The sequence below is a fragment of the Schistocerca americana genome, chromosome 7, assembly GCF_021461395.2.
Source record: "Schistocerca americana isolate TAMUIC-IGC-003095 chromosome 7, iqSchAmer2.1, whole genome shotgun sequence".
Taxonomy (NCBI): Eukaryota; Metazoa; Arthropoda; class Insecta; order Orthoptera; family Acrididae; genus Schistocerca; species Schistocerca americana.
In genome coordinates, this window is record NC_060125.1 from 530,483,947 (window position 1) to 530,500,854 (window position 16,908).

Sequence of the window (16,908 nt, forward strand, 5' to 3'; positions counted from 1 at the left end):
CGCCGGTGGAGTCATTGCTGTGAGATGGAGATAACACACGTATCTGTGACGTCACACTCACGCATCCTTTTATGTACAAATCTGAGTTATTCCGAGATACCTTTCAGGACTTCATATCAGAACAGTTTTTAGAGACTCTATCAGACAGTTATACATTTAGATGATTACATATTCGAATATGATTTCGTCTTCCAGAAGAACTTTTCACCGTCTCTGTTGCACATTTATGAGTAACTTGGTATCCTGTCAGACTTACAATTCAGACTAGCGTTATCCGATTATTTTTCTTATTATTATTTTGGGTTTGAGTTTCACGGGAAAATCATTAGCTTCGGACTTACCCATGTAGGCACAGAAACTGATCTTAATTTAAAGCAGGTACTAGGTTCAAATGGCTCTGAGCACTATGGGACTCAACTGCTGAGGTCATTAGTCCCCTAGAACTTAGAACTAGTTAAACCTAACTAACCTAAGGACATCACAAACATCCATGCCCGAGGCAGGATTCGAACCTGCGACCGTAGCGGTCTTGCGGTTCCAGACTGTAGCGCCTTTAACCGCACAGCCACTTCGGCCGGCTAAAGCAGGTACTAGTTACACACTTACTGGGATGCACAACGCGCCTTTTGTAGTGCTTCTCACTGTAGTTTGTTGAACATCTCTGTAACATTTACAAGGTTACTGACCTGCTTATTTCGATGCCTCATAAGTAGTGTTGTAAAACCACCGAAGTAAGTGTAAAGTATGGCTGCTTCAGTCATAGCTGTTGTCACTTAAGGTCGTACACGTGTTACGTGTCGTTGGGCGTGATGCATACCTACTGAGCATTACCTCACAATGATTACTTTCTTTACTTATATGTCTTATTACGTTTCTCTAAAAACGGGAAGCGGTGAACCGTCTAGAAACTGAGATATATAAAGGATCGGGTAACCTACGAAACATTTTTGTTCCTCATAGCTATCCTCTTGTCCGTTATTTAAGAATAAACAGTATTTACAGCAAAATTGAAATTTTCAATGGTTAATTCAGATTTTATTCCAGAATAGTTTATGTGTAACGTAAAACAGAGAGATGTTGCAGTAAAAACAAAGAAAACAATATAGATGTACCAATTTTCTCAACAAAAAGGGTAAAATAAAAAAAGTGCTAAACTAAAATATATGAAACATCGCTTCAGTATTTTGTCGAATTTTTATAAAAATGTTACTGTTATTCATAAATAGCTTTCGGATGTATCAATAATAACAAGAAACTCTTAGCTTCGGTCATGATGAAGAACGTTCTATTGAGTACAAAATACGCTACGGTCGCAGGTTCGAATCCTGCCTCGGGCATGGATATGTCTGATGTCCTTAGGTTAGTTAAGTTTAAGTAGTTCTAAGTTCTGGGGGACTGATGACCTCAGAAGTTAAGTTCCATAGTGCTCAGAGTCATTTGAATCATTTTTTTGAGTACAAAATAACAACAATTATACAGATTTCTCGTTTCTGCATGTAGACTGTACTTGCATCAAAAGTAATCGCTCTGGTTACAGAAAAGAGCAGAACTTACTCCATAGACTAATTTTTATTATTTAAAAAATGCAATTTTGAGTTCCGCAAAGATATAAAATATAGAACAGGTTAACACTGAATCATATGTGGTTCTAATTATGTACAAAACAAACAACCAAACAAGTAAAAAAAAAAAAAAAAAAAAAAAAAAAAGAGATGTCGACGGCTCCGATTTTCTCTCTTACACATTCATTTATGTTTCTTTTCCTAACAGTACTACCAAACTAACGGTAATCCTACCGTTTATTGCGTCAATTATGAAGCGTACCAGAAGCACCAAACTGTAGTTTTACTAGAGCGCAGTTCTACTCACAAATCTTCCAGGTCGTCTTCCTGCCTCGCTGAACGCTAAATAATATGCTTTGAAAGGTTATCGAACACCTTGAAGCAGCACGGTGGTTTACAAGTTTTACTTTGGTTAATTTATGGTGCCTCAAACAAATTGACGATGACCAGATTGCCTACTAATTTAAAAGTATACAAATCTCTAGGAAGTGTTCATTAAAATGTCAACTTTTAAATTATTCTGAATCAGAATATAATAGATTCTGTGCCAGGAAAATCGATTGCTTAATATATTACAGTCTTTGAATAGTCGAGTGAAAGTATGTCTGGCGGCCTATACTTTGGAGGTAGTAGATACGAGCACATTACAGACTTCCGCTGGTCGCTTCGCTCATTTGTGAGCCCCATTGAACGTGTACAAAGCATTCTACTTTCTGCATTCGGAATTCTGCATTCTCCATTCTTTTTCTGCTCTTTCTACTTCCTTTATGTCGTTCTGTTCTAGACGAACGGTGCCACATCTTGTTCACGGTCTTTCGTATCTGAACAGAGGTCACGCTATGATGGCCGTCCTCAGTCAACAAAACACGGGGAGTATGGTGAGTCTGCGGCGTATATTTTTAGCTTAGCGTAACGTACTGTCTGAAACGTTTCAGCTCTTTAAATGTGCCTTCACATAACTTCAAACGTAGCTTACATGGGTCAGCCAGGTAGATCATCATCCACGCCCTTGATACTTAATCGGTTTTTCTCTCGTTCATCCGTATTTGTAAATCATGGAGTTGTATACACGTTGTTCACCACAGAACAAGTGTAATGTTTACTGCGTTTGAACTGAGTCTTTGCAATCGAATCTTATATATTCTCGTTTGCGAAAGAACTCATATTATTACCCTCTGCTATCTGGTGTCACACCGCTACTTAGGAATGTAATTATTTTGAATGTTATCACAATGACGTAAAATCTTTGACAAGAAAATGGATAAGGCAGCATGTTGTTAGTTCGCCGTAACTAATGTGAACATTTAATACCTGTTTCATATAACAGCTATCCCCAATAAGGTCCGATTTGATTATATTATTTCTGTAATTGTTCTTAATGGCCGTGGATGTCTTTTAACAATTATATTCTCAGAACTGAAGGAAATGTAGTAAGAAAGTGTACACGGCATTTTATAATTTAACACATAAACACTTGTATTACTCTGAACTACACATACACTCCTGGAAATGGAAAAAAGAACACATTGACACCGGTGTGTCAGACCCACCATACTTGCTCCGGACACTGCGAGAGGGCTGTACAAGCAATGATCACACGCACGGCACAGCGGACACACCAGGAACCGCGGTGCTGGCCGTCGAATGGCGCTAGCTGCGCAGCATTTGTGCACCGCCGCCGTCAGTGTCAGCCAGTTTGCCGTGGCATACGGAGCTCCATCGCAGTCTTTAACACTGGTAGCATGCCGCGACAGCGTGGACGTGAACCGTATGTGCAGTTGACGGACTTTGAGCGAGGGCGTATAGTGGGCATGCGGGAGGCCGGGTGAACGTACCGCCGCATTGCTCAACACGTGGGGCGTGAGGTCTCCACAGTACATCGATGTTGTCGCCAGTGGTCGGCGGAAGGTGCACGTGCCCGTCGACCTGGGACCGGACCGCAGCGACGCACGGATGCACGCCAAGACCGTAGGATCCTACGCAGTGCCGTAGGGGACCGCACCGCCACTTCCCAGCAAATTAGGGACACTGTTGCTCCTGGGGTATCGGCGAGGACCATTCGCAACCGTCTCCATGAAGCTGGGCTACGGTCCCGCACACCATTAGGCCATCTTCCGCTCATGCCCCAACATCGTGCAGCCCGCCTCCAGTGGTGTCGCGACAGGCGTGAAAGGAGGGACGAATGGAGACGTGTCGTCTTCAGTGATGAGAGTCGCTTCTGCCTTGGTGCCAATGATGGTCGTATGCGTGTTTGGCGCCGTGCAGGTGAGCGCCACAATCAGGACTGCATACGACCGAGGCACACAGGGCCAACACCCGGCATCATGGTGTGGGGAGCGATCTCCTACACTGGCCGTACACCACTGGTGATCGTCGAGGGGACACTGAGTAGTGCACGGTACATCGAAACCGTCATCGAACCCATCGTTCTACCATTCCTAGACCAGCAAGGGAACTTGCTGTTCCAACAGGACAATGCACGTCCGCATGTATCCCGTGCCACCCAACGTGCTCTAGAAGGTGTAAGTCAACTACCCTGGCCAGCAAGATCTCCAGATCTGTCCCCCATTGAGCATGTTTGGGACTGGATGAAGCGTCGTCTCACGCGGTCTGCACGTCCAGCACGAACGCTGGTCCAACTGAGACGCCAGGTGGAAATGGCATGGCAAGCCGTTCCACAGGACTACATCCAGCATCTCTACGATCGTCTCCATGGGAGAATAGCAGCCTGCATTGCTGCGAAAGGTGGATATACACTGTACTAGTGCCGACATTGTGCATGCTCTGTTGCCTGTATCTATGTGCCTGTGGTTCTGTCAGTGTGATCATGTGATGTATCTGACCCCAGGAATGTGTCAATAAAGTTTCCCCTTCCTGGGACAATGAATTCACGGTGTTCTTATTTCAATTTCCAGGAGTGTATATCTTTAAGTCGACTGCACTCCTCGTAAAACTTAATGAACAACGATTCATGCCAGCATTGGCAAGGATTCATATTTAGCGCATATGATTACGCTGTGTCTTTACATAATCGCTGCCTAACACCAGAGGCAACATATATGTTACACCTTGTTAATTGCAAATGTAACTAAAGAATTTACGATTTATTTCCTTTCCCCAGTCACTCTTGGAGCCCACGTTAAAATACGACTGATTTTATATTCATTTTCAAACCTGTACTTAACTGGAGCACGATGTTATCTCTGCATTCAGCAAGAATATTAGTCAGAGCGAAGCAAAATTGCCATCAATAGATGCTTTTTCAAAATTGCTACCAGCAGAAACTTTTTTCAGTTCTTTGCATGGTTTAACTTGTTAGAAGGTAAGTGGTGCTGCTGAGGGACTGAAGCATGCGTCTTACTGGCACTTAGTCTGCCTACTGCTCACTGAATCGTGTTATTAAATTTCCAAAAGTAAATGTGACATTAAATCCACTCAAATATTCGCTTGTGTCCCCATCTCTTCCCATTTCTCAGTGTAAGTATCCCTTACACTTGAATACGAAACATGAATAAGAATGTGAAACAGTTGTCAGATTTTGTTGTAAATTATAAAGTTTTGTATAAATGAATAAGAATGTGAAACAGTTGTCAGATTTTGTTGTAAATTATAAAGTTTTGTATAAAGTAATATATATTTTTGGCATTTTCTGAAGACATATTTCTGCCTTGAGATCAATTACAAATCCAAGCGTAGGGTGCTTGCAACTTTAGTGCCTTATACAGGGTGTATACATTTCATCTTACACACTTCCAGGGGTTGTACAGGGGACCCGGTAGATCACATTTTACACAGGAGTCAATCTACGGAAACGGCATCCAGTGATGTTACAGAGCGTCAAAGTTATAGGCGCCAGCAGCTGTAGTAGTGTGCTGTTTATATGCAGGGTGACTCCATGATGAAGCCGGCCGAAGTGGCCGTGCGGTTAAAGGCGCTGCAGCCTGGAACCGCAAGACCGCTACGGTCGCAGGTTCGAATCCTGCCTCGGGCATGGATATTTGTGATGTCCTTAGGTTAGTTAGGTTTAACTAGTTCTAAGTTCTAGGGGACTAATGACCTCAGCAGTTGAGTCCCATAGTGCTCAGAGCCATTTGAACCATTTGAACCGTTTTTGAATTCCATGATGAAGTTACAAATTTTCTGTGATAATGAAGAATCATAAATGTATCAATTTGATGTAAGGGTTCCTGCATATTAAAGGAACCAGTCGAATGATATAAGCGAAAACCGTTCTGATACCTCTGACAGTAGAGTACATGTACTGGTACTATTGTCCCAGCACTGTAGGGTAGGGAACCTTCAGAGGTAGTAGTATGGACCAAAACAAGGAAAGAATGTCCCATAAACATAGGCCTTAAAATATGCACATGAGGGGCAACTGATCTCCTTTACTGAACAAGTGCTCATAGCACAGTGCCATTTAAGGCCCATGAATACTGGACATTTTTTCTAGTTTTGGTCCATACTAAAACCTACGCAAGTTGCCTATCCTGCAGTCTCAGTACTAACAGTACGAGTACATTTATTCCACTGTCAAGGTATCACAGTAGGCAACGGCCTTGCCGCAGTGGATACACCGGTTCCCGTGAGATCACCGAAGTTAAGCGCTGTTGGGCGTGGCCGGCACTTGGATGGGTGATCATCCGGGCCGCCATGCCCTGTTGCCATTTTTCGGGGTGCACTCGGCCTCGTGATGCCAATTGAGGAGCTACTCGACCGAATAGTAGCGGCTTCAGTCAAGAATACCATCATAACGACCGGGAGAGCGGTGTGCTGACCCTACGCCCCTCCTATCAGCATCCTCCACTGAGGATGACACGGTGTTCGGATGGTCCCGGGAAGGCTACTCGTGGCCTGAAGACGGAGAAAAAGGTATCACAGTGGTTTTCGCTTATAACTTCGGCCTCGTTCGTTTCCTGTATAGGGACCCCTACCTCAAATAGATGCTTTTGTCCTTCTCCATCATCCCGGAAAGATTGTAACATCATAATGGAATCACTCTGTATATACACACACACAAAAAAAGATTTTGCTTCACCTCGTTTCCGAGAGATCCGGAACCTGTACAAAGGATTGGAATAAATATCAACATAAACATCATTTTCGCCCTTTTTATTGCTCATGAAAACCACACATTGCATGTTGCACCACCATACAGCGAGACCTGCAGAGGTGGTGGTACAGATTGCTGTACACACCACTACCTCTAATACGCAATAGCACGACCTCCTGCATTGATGCATGACTGTATTCATCGTGGCATGCTATCCACAAGTTCAGCAAGCCACTGTTGGTCTAGATTGTCCCACTCCTCAACGGCGATTCGGCGTAGATCCCTCAGAGTGGTTGGTGGGTCACGTCGTCCATAAACAGCCCTTTTCAATCTATTCCGGTAATGTTCGATAGGGCTCACGTCTGGAGAACATGCTGGCCACTCCAGTCGAGCGATGTCGTTATCCTGAAGGAAGTCATTCACAAGATGTGTACCATTGGGGTACGAATTGTTGTCCATGAAGACGAATGCCTCGCCAACATGCTGCCGATATGGTTGCACTATCGGTCGCAGGATGGCAGTCACGTATCGTACAGCCGTCTTCCATGACCACCAAAACGTCGTACCCCTGCCCCACATAATGCCACTCCAAAAGAGCAGGGAAGCTCCACCTTGCTGCACTGGCTGGACAGTGTATCTATGGCATTCAGCCTGACCGGTTTGCCTCCAAACACGTCTCCGACTATCGTCTGGTTGAATTATACATTCAATAACAATCCAAACGATAAAGAAGATAGTTAACATATACTCCTGGAAATTGAAATAAGAACACCGTGAATTCATTGTCCCAGGAAGGGGAAACTTTATTGACACATTTCTGGGGTCAGATACATCACATGATCACACTGACAGAACCACAGGCACATAGACACTGGCAACAGAGCATGCACAATGTCGGCACTAGTACAGTGTATATCCACCTTTCGCAGCAATGCAGGCTGCTATTCTCCCATGGAGACGATCGTAGAGATGCTGGATGTAGTCCTGTGGAACGGCTTGCCATGCCATTTCCACCTGGCGCCTCAGTTGGACCAGCGTTCGTGCTGGACGTGCAGACCGCGTGAGACGACGCTTCATTCAGTCCCAAACATGCTCAATGGGGGACAGATCCGGAGATCTTGCTGGCCAGGGTACTTTACTTACACCTTCTAGAGCACGTTGGGTGGCACGGGATACATGCGGACGTGCATTGTCCTGTTGGAACAGCAAGTTCCCTTGCCGGTCTAGGAATGGTAGAACGATGGGTTCGATGACGGTTTGGATGTACCGTGCACTATTCAGTGTCCCCTCGACGATCACCAGTGGTGTACGGCCAGTGTGGTAGATCGCTCCCCACACCATGATGCCGGGTGTTGGCCCTGTGTGCCTCGGTCGTATGCAGTCCTGATTGTGGCGCTCACCTGCGCGGTGCCAAACACGCATACGGCCATCATTGGCGCCAAGGCAGAAGCGACTCTCATCGCTGAAGACGACACGTCTCCATTCGTCCCTCCATCACGCCTGTCGCGACACCACTGGAGGCGGGCTGCACGATGTTGGGGCGTGAGCGGAAGACGGCCTAACGGTGTGCGGGACCGTAGCCCAGCATCATGGAGACGGTTGCGAATGGTCCTCGCCGATACCCGAGGAGCAACAGTGTCCCTAATTTGCTGAGAAGTGGCGGTGCGGTCCCCTACGGCACTGCGTAGGATCCTACGGTCTTGGCGTGCATCCGTGCGTCGCTGCGGTCCGGTCCCAGGTCGACGGGCACGTGCACCTTCCGCCGACCACTGGCGACAACATCGATGTACTGTGGAGACCTCACGCCCCACGTGTTGAGCAATGCGGCGGTACGTCCACCCGGCCTCCCGCATGCCCACTATACGCCCTCGCTCAAAGTCCGTCAACTGCACATACGGTTCACGTCCACGCTGTCGCGGCATGCTACCAGTGTTAAAGACTGCGATGGAGCTCCGTATGCCACGGCAAACTAGCTGAAACGGACGGCGGCGGTGCACAAATGCTGCGCAGCTAGCGCCATTCGACGGCCAACACCGCGGTTCCTGGTGTGTCCGCTGTGCCGTGCGTGTGATCATTGCTTGTACAGCCCTCTCGCAGTGTCCGGAGCAAGTATGGTGGGTCTGACACACCGGTGTCAATGTGTTCTTTTTTCCATTTCCAGGAGTGTATATATGCATTAGAGAACGTAGGTTTAAAAGTGACAAAAGGTACTCGTTTAGAATTTGCAATATGACCATTTGAGCCAGCCAAGAAATTTCTGGAAATCTGAAATTTCTAACCTGAATACTTCATATCCTGAGAAGTTACTTTGGTGAAATTACGCATTCTCAAAGAAAGAACCATCTCAGCTACAAAACGGTGGCAAAGAAGAATATCATTTACAGAGTCAAAGATTCTAGAACAAACTTCAAATAAGCATAACTTTTGAAATATTAGGTTTTTGAGAAGGGTAAAGTTTTTTCAGAAAGGAATAAATCAGCGATTTTATACAATTTATGTAAATCTTAAAACAAACAATTTTTCTTCACGTGTCCGTGATTTTTGGATATCGTAATTGTTGATAATATGTTTAAATAAAACCCAAGTCAATTACTCCGTTATCATCAACGGCATGTAAACTACCTAGTGAATAATAAAGTTTCTGGAAAATTACGTCATAGATAAGAATATGGTAATTTCCGACACACGCAGTATATTTATCACGCGTGTAAAGAGACCAGAAGAATGAGAACAAAGAAGTTTTTATAGGAGACGTACAAAAAAATTTAGGATACCTGCACCTTTCTTTGTTACCCACTTTGACGATGACTAAGCAAACAGAAGAGGAAAGATCTTTTAAACATCAAGCCTCGTAAGTGTGCCAGACCGTCGAAGAATACTAGAGAACTGGGCCAACGAGAGTTTTGTAAGCGATCTGTTTCGTGCGTGAATTCTCGGGAATATTCTAAAAGCTAACAATCCACCATCGATCTACCTCCACCTCCATATCCACGTTTAACTGCTTCCGACAGGTATTTATAGATACCTGACAGTTACGACTGATTCCATGATTAATCGTCAATCGTGTGATCACATAAATATCAGGTAGTTTAACATATTACGCTCATTACATTCTGTTTATTTATGTTAATGGACAGTTGCCAACCTGGCGCTGACAATCTGCAAGTCTCTTTGCTTTTCATAACCAATTTATAATGATGTCGTCTATCTGTACACAACAGCGTCTTCTTTGAATACTCTTCTGCAGCTGCAGAAATTATCAATTGTGGCGTGACTACCACACTACTTTGAGGTACGACACAAGGTAGTACTTCTCCTGCAATGAGACAGCATTAGTTGCGACTTAATAAGTTGTGAAACTTCCTGGCAGATTAAAACTGTGTGCCGGACCGAGACTCGAACTCGGGACCTTTGCCTTTCGTAGGCAAGTGCTCTACCAACTGAGCTACCCAAGCACGACTCACGCCCCGTCCTCACAGCTTTACTTCTGCCAGTACCTCGTCTCCTACCTTCCAAATTTAATGAGTTGTGTTTGACACAACGCGTCCAGTCCAGTTATTCCTTTTGAATGTGTTCTGTTTACTAGGAATGGAGAGGAACATTGTCTAGGATTCCTGTATGTAAAGAAATACGGCATTAGCCTGAACACCGCTTTCTATAGACTTCTCGATATTACTAACAAACAGGAAAGTTGGGCCTCACCGAATTTGTACTTGTGAGAAGCATGGTTAATTGGTTCAGAGTTGTTTGATCTGGTGAAAAGTTATCATCCACGAGTACAAAACACATTGGTGTGCAGAGCTCAACGACGAAAGTAACTTTCATATGATGTGAAATAATAGGACCAAGAGGATGTGGAAAAACAAAATGAATGATTGACAATTGTATTTTATCTCCACAGTGATTAAACAGGGATAATATAAACCATTATGTATTAATTCTATAAGTTTAGATCAACTGAAACACTAAGAATTTAAAGAAACGTGTAAAAATTGAAAAAAGAAATGAAAAATAGCTACTTTTATCGAAAATAATAGAGAAATTATACCGGGAAGGTAACTGAGTGGTTCTATTTAATGATTTTATTCTTAAAAATCACGCTGTAGTTAATGAATATTTTACTAGCGGAAGACATGAAGGAATACATTGTTTTTATTCAGCCCAAACACATCCAGAAATACCAAAAGAATTAGTAAGTGCATCTAAAATTTTTAAGCACTTTTAGACAAGATGGTACAACTTTAAATCATATGTATCATGAATCTGTTAGTGCTGTTTTTAAATATGATGAATTTAAAGAAATCTTCAGTAAACGTTGGAATGATGACAAATTTGGATTCATTACAATAGATATGACAAGAAAAAGTCAATGAAGGAAAATACAGAAATTAAAGTAAAGAGTTTTTAAGAACATAAAAGGAACATTAAACATAAATATTAAACATTAAACATAAAGGTTAAACATTAAACATAAATGATAAATGTTAAACGTAAAACATTGCAAGATAAAATTATTAATTTTTTATTCTTAATAAATGTCGGCGGAATATGATCACCCGAAAGGACATAGCTCCATCATCCGAAAGTAACATAGCTCGATGAAACTTGGACGATACATAGAAAGAGCTGCTGCAGTATACACTCTTGCTCATAAATTAAGGATAATGCTGATACATGGTGAAACAACGCTCTGGTGGGTGGTTTGTGGATTTAAATCACCTCGGGGTGTGACCATGCGGTGCATTTGACCTGCGGTCGTTTCACGGTGGCCCTGGCAGCAGTCCACATACGCAGAGGTGCGTTGGTGCGTGTCAGAGTGCGATGCAGCGAGTAAGTGTGCAGACGTTTTCAGACGCGCTAATGGTGACTGTGTCTTGAAAATGGCTCGAAGAACACATATTGATGTTATGAGGGGCAGAATATTAGGGCGACTGGAGGCTGGTCAAACACAGCAGGTCGTAGCACGGGCCCTTCATGTGCCACGAAGTGTGATCTCACGATTATGGCAATGATTCCAGCAGACAGGAAATGAGTCCAGGCTCTACGGTACGGGACGTCCACAGTGTACAACACCACTAAGAGACCGATATCTGACCATCAATCCCCGCAGACGGCCACGGAATACCGCAGGTAGCCTTGCTCGGGATCTTACCGCAGCCACTGGAGGAGTTGTCTCCAGACACACAGTCTAAAGACGACTGAACAGACATGGTTTATTTGCCCGGAGACCTGCAAGGTGCATTCCACTGACCCCTGGTCACTGGAGAGCCCGTAAACCCTGGTGTCAAGAACACAGTACGTTGTCATTGGAACAGTGGTCCCAGCTTATGTTCACGGACGAGTCCAGGTGTCGTCTGAACAGTGCTACTCGCCGGGTTTTCATTTGGTGTGAACCAGGAGCCAGATACCATCCCCTTAATGTCTTTTAACAGGACCTGTATGGAGGTCGTTGTCTGATGGTGTGGGGTGGGTTTATGATTGGTGCACGTACACCCCTACATGTATTTGACAGAGGAACTGTAACAGGTCAGCTGTATCGGGACGTTTCTTTGCACCAGTATGTCCACCTTTTCAGGGGTGCAGTGGGTCCCACCTTCCTCCTAATGGATGATAACGCACGGCCCCGCCGAGCTGCCATCGTGGAGGAGTACCTTGAAACAGAAGATATGTGGCGAATGGAGTGGCCTGCCTGTTCTCCAGACCTAAACCCCATCGAGCACGTCTGGGATGCTCTCGGTCGACGTATCGCTGCACGTTTTCAAACCACTACGACACTTCAGGAGCTCCGACAGGCACTGGTGCAAGAATGGGAGGCTGTACCCCAGCAGCTGCTCGACCACCTGACCCGGAGTATGCCAACCCGTTGTGCGGCCTGTGTACGTGTGCATAGTGATCATATTCCATATTGATGTCGGGGTAGATGCGCAGGAAACAGTGGCGTTTTGTAGCACATGTGTTTCGGGACGGTTTTCTCAACTTATCACCAATACCGTGGACTTACGGATTTGTGTCGCCTGCGTTCCCTATGTGCCTATGTGCGTATGCTATTAGCGCCAGTTTTGTGTAGTGCCACGTTGTGTGGCACCACATTCTGCAATTATCCTTAATTTATGAGCATGAGTGTAGTACAGAAGGCGACTTAATGAAATACACAATGAGAAGAATAGAAACTACACTTTTATCCAACGACAGTAATTACATAGAAGTCACCATAATTCATGACGGCCTCCTGGGCGTTACAAAAGGCGGGACGTGGTTATTAATAGGATGTGTGATCGCCACGGACGGTGTGCATGCTCTGTAACGTGCTCCCAACTTGGTTACAAGACAGGTGATGAATTCTTCTGGTTGGGAGTTCGATTCCTCCATCAGTGCGGTTGACAACTGCTCGATGGTCGTTGAAGCATGTGAACGTGCTTCAATACGTCTCCCCAAAGCATCCCACACGTCCTCGATAGGATTTAAGTCAGGGGAACGGGCAGACCATTCGCCAAAAATTCTCTAGTCCCAAGAACTGCTCCACCTCTGTTATTCGATACGGTCGCATATGATTACTCACAAAAATGATGTCGGAGCTGAATACACCCCTGAAAAGACGCACGTTGGAAAAAGTCCACTGTCATTATAACGCTGATTGGTGAGTGTGCCGCATTCAAAGAAGCAGAGGTCACTACACCAAAGCAACGTTATGTCTCTATACACCGTAATGCCTAGACCACAAAAACGATCATGTTCGACAATGTTTCTGTGTGCATTAGGTGTTCTCACCTCTCGCCATATGGGGACACGTGCAGCATTGTCAACCATGACCGTTTTGGTGGTACAGGTATTATAGTCTGGGGAGGTACAATGTTGCAAGGGCGTACTGATCTCCAAATGTTTTAAGAGCTATGTTATGCCTTCTGGAATGTCCAGAGGACCATCATAAATCGCGCTGACTTCACTACAATTACTGTCCTTGAATAGAAGTGTCATTCCCGTACCTCTCGTTGTGTATTTCTTTCAGTTTCCATCTCTTCTATATTGCTGCACTTCTTTCTATACAGGGTGGTCCATTGATTGTGACCGGGGCAAATATCTCACGAGATAAACATCAAAAGAAAAAACTGCAAAGAACGAAACTCGTCTAGCCTTAAGGGGGAAATCAAATGGCTCTATGGTTGGCCCGCAAGATGGCGCTGCGTTTTTTTTAAATAGTAACCCTCATTTTTTATTACATATTCGTGTAGTACGTAAAGAAATATTAATATTTTAGTTAACCACTTTTTTCGCTTGGTGATAGATGCCGCTGTAATAGTCACAAACGTATAAGTACGTGGTATCACGTAACATTCATCCAGTGCGGACGGTATTTGTTTCGTGATACATTACCTGTGTTAAAATTGACCGTTTACCAATTGCGGAAAAGGTCGATATCGTGTTGATATACGGCTATTGTGATGAAAATGCCCAACATGCGTGTCCTACGTATGCTGCTCGGTATCCTGGACGACATCATCCAAGTGTACGGACCGTTCACCGGTTGGCTACGTTATTTAAGGAAACAGGAAGTGTTCAGCCACATGTGAAACGTCAACCTGCAACAAATGATGATGCCCACGTAGGTGTTCTAACTGCTGTCGCGGCTAATCCGCACATCAGTAGCGGACAAATTGCGCGAGAATCGGGAACCTCTAAAACGTCGGTGCTGAGAATGCTATATCAAATGGTTCAAATGGCTCTGAGCACTATGGGACTCAACTGCTGTGGTCATCAGTCCCCTAGAACTTAGAACTACTTAAACCTAACTAACCTAAGGACATCACACACATCCATGCCCGAGGCAGGATTCGAACCTGCGACCGTAGCAGTCGCACGGTTCCTGACTGCGCGCCTAGAACCGCGAGACCACCGCGGCCGGCAATGCTATATCAACATCGAATGCACCCGTACCATATTTCTATGCACCAGGAATTGCATCGCGACGTCTTCGAACGTCGTGTACAGTTCTGCCACTGGACACAAGAGAAATTACGGGACGATGACAGATTTTTTGCACGCGTTCTATTTAGCGACGAAGCGTCATTCACCAACAGCGGTAACGTAAACCTGCATAATATGCACTATTGGGGAACGAAAAATCAACGATGGCTGCGACAACTGGAACATCAGCGACCTTGGCGGGTTAATGTACGGTGCGGCATTATGGGAGAAAGGATAATTGGCCCCCATTTTATCGATGACAATCTAAATGGTGCAATGTATGCTGATTTGCTACGTAATTTTCTACCGATGTTACTACAAGATGTTTCACTGCATGACAGAATGGCGATGTACTTCCAACGTGATGGATGTCCGGCACGTAGCTCGCGTACGGTTGAAGCGGTATTGAACAGCATATTTCATGGCAGGTGGATTGGTCGTCGAAACGCCATACCGTGGCCCGTACGTTCACCGGATCTGACGTCCCCGAATTTCTTTCTGTTGGGAAAGTTGGAGGATATTTGCCATCGTGATCCACCGACACGCCTGACAACATGCGTCAGCGCATTGTCAATGCATGTGCGAACATTACGGAAGGCGAACTACTCGCTGTTGAGAGGAATGTCGTTACACGTATTGCCAAATGCATTGAGGTTGACGGACATCATTTTGAGCATTTATTGCATTACTGTGGTATTTACAGGTAATCACGCTGTAACAGCATGCGTTCTCAGAGACGATAAGTTCACAAAGCTACACGTATCCCATTGGAACAACCGAAATACAATGTTCAAACGTACCTACATTCTGCATTTTAATTTAAAAAACCTACTCGTTACCAACTGTTCGTGTAAAATTGTAAGCCATATGTTTGTGACTATTACAGCGCCATCTATCACAAAACGAAAAAAGTGGCCCAGCTAAAACATTCATATTTCTTCACGTATTACACGAATATGTAATAAAATATGGGGGTTCCTATCTGAAAAAACGCAGTTAATATCCGTTTGACGTATGGCAGCGCCATCTAGCGGGTCAACCATAGCGCCATCTGGTTTCCCCCTTCAAGCTAGACAAGTTTCATTCTTTGCAGTTTTTTCGTTTGACGCTTATTTCGTGAGATGTTCGGCAAGGTCATGAGCAATGGACCACCCTGTATATGGTCCATGTTTTACCGAGCTATCTTACCTGTCAGTCACAAGTTACTTTCATCCTCCTGTTTTGCACACAAGTGTACGCTATAAAATCGTACATCATATGATGTTTAACGAGATAGGTCTACAGACCTTGTAATATGTCAGTCAGGCTGTATTGCAGACTGGAACGAATAGTACATTTTTCTAGTTTTGTAGCATATTTCGATGTTCTAGCGATTTATGATTAACTTCTATTTTACTTTGCAGAATGAATTTGCACCCTGCAGTGGCGTTGTCGCTGATTTGAAACATCCTAGGAAATCTAAACCATACACCTCTATCGAGGGCAAGTGTTCTACCAACTGAACTATCCATGTACGACTGACCCCCATCTTACCACCCCTGCTCTTCACTAAGTTTCGTTATTACTATACTATTGATCATACTATTTAGATACACCGTGTATCTGTCGTTTGTTTCTATGTTGATCATTATCAACAAAAATTATTATATAATAGTCATTACTGCTGATATTTAAGGAAATAATTTTTTTGATGTAGAAAAGATTTTGCTGGAGATTATTTCGCGAGTAGTAATCTAGTTTCGAGAACAGTCAGTCAGCCGCTACTGACTTCAGCTGCTGGTCTGTTAATGTCTTGTCAGTAACGCTACTGTTGTGTTATTAGTAATGGACTAATTTGACACCACAGGTCATCTAATCGATGATCTATTGTGCCGCGTAAATCCACATTCGTGATCTTTGATGGTACATTAAGTCACCGGTTACTTAAAGCTACGTATATGCCAAACTCTCTTTCTTCCCTTGCTGTGTCCTCGGTGTTACTATGATAAAGCACAGCTTGTGTAAGTACACTATGCAATCAGCGCTACAACAGTTTCCATGATTGTTGTGCGTAGAACCTGTTAAATCTGTCCACACAGTTATGTGCAGCTACTGATAAGGCAGCTTTGTAGCTAGGTGGTTTCACCGCCCAAGCTTTCTGAACGCCCTTGGAAGTGACGCGAATAAATACGCAGATTGACTGATAGGACTAGTTATACTCCGGTTTTCCCAGCTCTTCGATTAAGTGTGACAAAAATATACGTGGTTCATACATCCTACGCCAGCAACTAACTGATGATAACCGAGGAAATTCCTGCGATTCTTATTACGAAACAGCCTGTTGTCTCCACC

General features: G+C 44.3%; 1 pseudogene; it reads left to right on the forward strand.

Moving 5' to 3' along the window:
* The first annotated feature begins 6,111 nt into the window (after positions 1–6,111).
* Positions 6,112–6,229, forward strand: LOC124623398 (annotated as a pseudogene).
* Positions 6,230–16,908: the final 10,679 nt, after the last annotated feature.